The sequence below is a fragment of the Cucurbita pepo genome, chromosome LG14 (genome assembly GCF_002806865.2).
Source record: "Cucurbita pepo subsp. pepo cultivar mu-cu-16 chromosome LG14, ASM280686v2, whole genome shotgun sequence".
Taxonomy (NCBI): domain Eukaryota; kingdom Viridiplantae; phylum Streptophyta; class Magnoliopsida; order Cucurbitales; family Cucurbitaceae; genus Cucurbita; species Cucurbita pepo.
The window spans coordinates 7,212,153-7,215,967 of record NC_036651.1 but is presented as its reverse complement, the minus strand read 5'-3'; positions in this window follow the sequence as shown (position 1 = coordinate 7,215,967).

Genomic DNA, 3,815 nt, shown 5'->3' with positions numbered 1-3,815 from the left:
AGGAATTTAATTATATTTCAATTCACATTTATATTTTAAATTATTATGGTTTAGGGTTTAGGTTTTTGGATTCAATTGTGGTAAGATTTAATAAAATTTCTTACTAAAAAATTATATTTCTCAACTTGTTAAACGTGAATTTATTTTAAAAATCTTAAAGAGGGGAATGATTGTGAGGCTGGCCTCAAAGGGGGTGATTGTGAGATCCCACATGGGTTGAAATGAGTGCTAGCGAGGATGTTGGGCCCCGAAGAGGGTGGATTGTGAGATCCCTCCTCTGTTGAAATGAGTGCTAGCGAGGATGTTGTGCCCCGAAGGGGGTGAATTGTGAGATCCCACGTCAGTTGAAAGGAGTGCTAGCGAGGATGTTGGGGCCCGGAGGGGGTGGATTGTGAGATCCCACATCGGTTGGAAGGAGTGCTAGCGAGGATGTTGGGCCCCGATGGGGTGAATTGTGAGATCCCACATCGATTGGAACGAGTGTCAACGAGGAGGACACTGGGACTCAAAGGGAGTGGACACTAGGTCGCAAAGGGGATGGATTTCTAGATGAGTCGTTGCACTAACTTAAATATTTTTTAAATAATATTATATATATATATATATATATATAAATAAAGAGTCTTATTAAACCATTGACCAATGAATTTTTCATAAATTCCAACCAGCACACCGTACACATTATAAAAGCTTGAAATTCAAATTTTATTTTATTTTGTTCTCAACCAATATTTAAATTACTTATTTTTCTTATCTGATTAATTGTCTAATAAAAAACGAAAACTTGGGCCTTAAGAGGTACTCTAAAGCCGCCAATATAAGTAACGGTCAAGGTCGGACTTACATAAATTTATAACCCTAAGTATTAATCCCATTTTTCAAACATGCACTTAATGAGTTGTTCATTTGACTCAATAATCTAACCTATTCAGACTGTTCAATTCAAATTAAGATTAGATTAATTTTTTTCAATTTAGATCGAGTTCAGTTTACGAGTTGACATTTTTCTAGTCGAGTCATCCAGACGAACTCGTAGAATTACAACCCAACTCAACTTTACTGTAATGTTTAATCTATGTATACTCTACATCTACCAGTAAAGTTTAAATTAAAGAAATTAATTAGATTAATCTAATCCACTTAACTTCGCCCTCATTTGATAACACTCCCATTTAAAATTTATGATATATGTTAAGGATATTTAGTAATAAATTATAGTTTACCATATATATATATATATTTCTCTTCTTACTGAAGTATCTTTCCATTCATTGTTATTTCTGTTTATTACTCTTTTCATATCTCGGTAGATTAAGCAAACATTCTTAATATAACATTCCAAATTACTCAATGCATAAACCAAATTTTATTGTGTCATGTCTCCTATTAACTCACCTAAACTCAATAAGGTTCATTAACTACTTCCGTAAAAATTACTATTCTTTTTTAATTTTATCCTATCATCCTTCATGTTTTTGTTTTTTGATATAATTACAAGAATACCAGTAAATTTCGTCTTTACTATACAATATTACTTTTTTGACCTCTCATATTATCCACTATGTGCAATAGTCCAAATCCATCGCTCACATATATTGTCTTCTCTGGAATTCCCGTTAAAGTTTTTAAAATGCGTCTACAAGGAAGAGGTTTTCACACCCTTTATAAAGAATGTTTCGTTCCCCTCTCTAACCCATTCGAGGCCCAGCATCCTTGCTAGCACACCACTCGGTGTCTGGCTCTGAAACCATTTGTAACAGCCCCGAACTAGGAGAGATTGTCCTCTTTAAACTTTTCATTTCGAGGTTACCCTCAAGGTTTTTAAAACGCATTTACTAGAGAGATGTTTCCACACTCTTTATAAAGAATGTTTCGTTCCCCACTCTAACCGATGTTAGATCTCACGATGCATATTATATTAATAACTAAAATCTTATAAAACTCAAATATTAAACATTCACAAGTCACAAACATCACTGATATCAGTTACAAATATCAAATATTCTTCATTTTCATAATAATCTTACAAATCGAGTAGATTATAGTTGAGTTGTAACTCTATTTTTTGGTTTGTCGAGCATAGTCTTCCCTACTCAACGACTAGGAAACTTGCCTCTAATATTTAATATAATCAATGGGTTAAACGTATAAAATATATGTTATCAATTAATAAAAAATGCTATTCCTGTCCATTTTCTTCCGTCTTTATTCTTTTATTACCTCTTTTTGTTTGGTCATTCAAAGTGAGATAGTAGCATTGTTTTAATATCAAAACGTCAAAAGATTGAAGAGAACGAGAATAGAATACTACGTATGGATTCAACACAATTATTATTTTGATTATATACCATCAAAATGGTAGTCCTTACTCATTCATTTTTAACTTATGACATTGGTTTCTTTCCAATTATAAGAATATTTGTCCACCAAGTTTAAATCTCACATGATTTGACTTGTTGGCAGGGTTAGAATAATTGTTGCACAATTACTGTCCTACTACTGTAGGAGTGTGATCGACATTTGAGTCGTGATCTAACTTTAATTGCATTACTTTATATTCTAATCCAAATAAATACCTTAAGTTACAATTGAGATCCAATCATTTAAATAAGAAGTGTTAGCACAAATGTTTGTAGAAGTTTTTTACAGTGGGGTTTAAGTTGTATGCCACTTCCTAAAGGAACTAACTTATTTATCTTAGAAATTGANTTTTTTTTTTTTTTTTTTTTTTTTTTTGGGTAACATCTAGTAGTATGTAAAAAGAAACTATATAATTAAATTTCTTCATCAAATGGTCATCTTCTTGGAGGATTGCTTCTAATTAGAGTTTCACATTTGAACATTAACATCAATGTAATGACTCGAAATTTTCTATAAGGTCGCTACAGTATACGTATCATAAACATTGAACGCGGAAGACTTCATTTAAATTTCATAAAACATAACTTTTATTTTAAAACACAGTCATAGACTTACGTGTTTTGAAAACATCTTTTAAACGACACAACAAAAGACTAAATAAAATGAATCAGAGTTTAAGTTAAAAACATCCTATTCTAGCCTAAGTCTAAGAAAATAAATACCATTATCCTATGCATGTGCCATGGTCTCGAGTTGCGATGTCGTCGTCAGCCGTACAGGAATGTCTTGCCTTAACCTGAAAAATGTAGTAGCACATGACTTGAGTATTTAAAGAACGATAGGACCTATCTTTCATTCCGTTTTCCCTACGGTGCTGTCCTAACGGGTAATTTTGGACGTGTACCATATACTCTCCACACAGTCCATACGTGCGAGTATGGGCTCACCAGCTAATTTGCACGCCACTGGGCCACTTTCCTTATCCGGTGGGCATACTTTGGGAGCCCCTTAGGCCGGACACCCGCTAGAACTAGTAACCGTCACTGCAGCATTATGTAAAACATTACAATCGCTGTCCTGCCATTGGATGTACGCGTCCGTACCTTCGTGATGGGATAGGGGTATCCCCCCAAATGCATGAGCACACATAATGCATGAGGTCCCAAAACTTTTCCATTTTCATTATCCTTTAATACAACCCCGCTAGCATTATGTATATATCATATCATTTTTCATATCGTTTCAGATATCGTTCATTATTCATATCATATCGTTTCTCATTCTTCAGTTCTGAAATCATCTCAAATCATACATAATTCTAACGGGGTTATATTTCATGCCATTTATCGTGATTTCATGTAATTCATATCATGTTGTATACACACAATTTAAGAGACCTAACATAACGTTCTATGCTTTTAACATAACATTTCATCATATACACATCATACCAT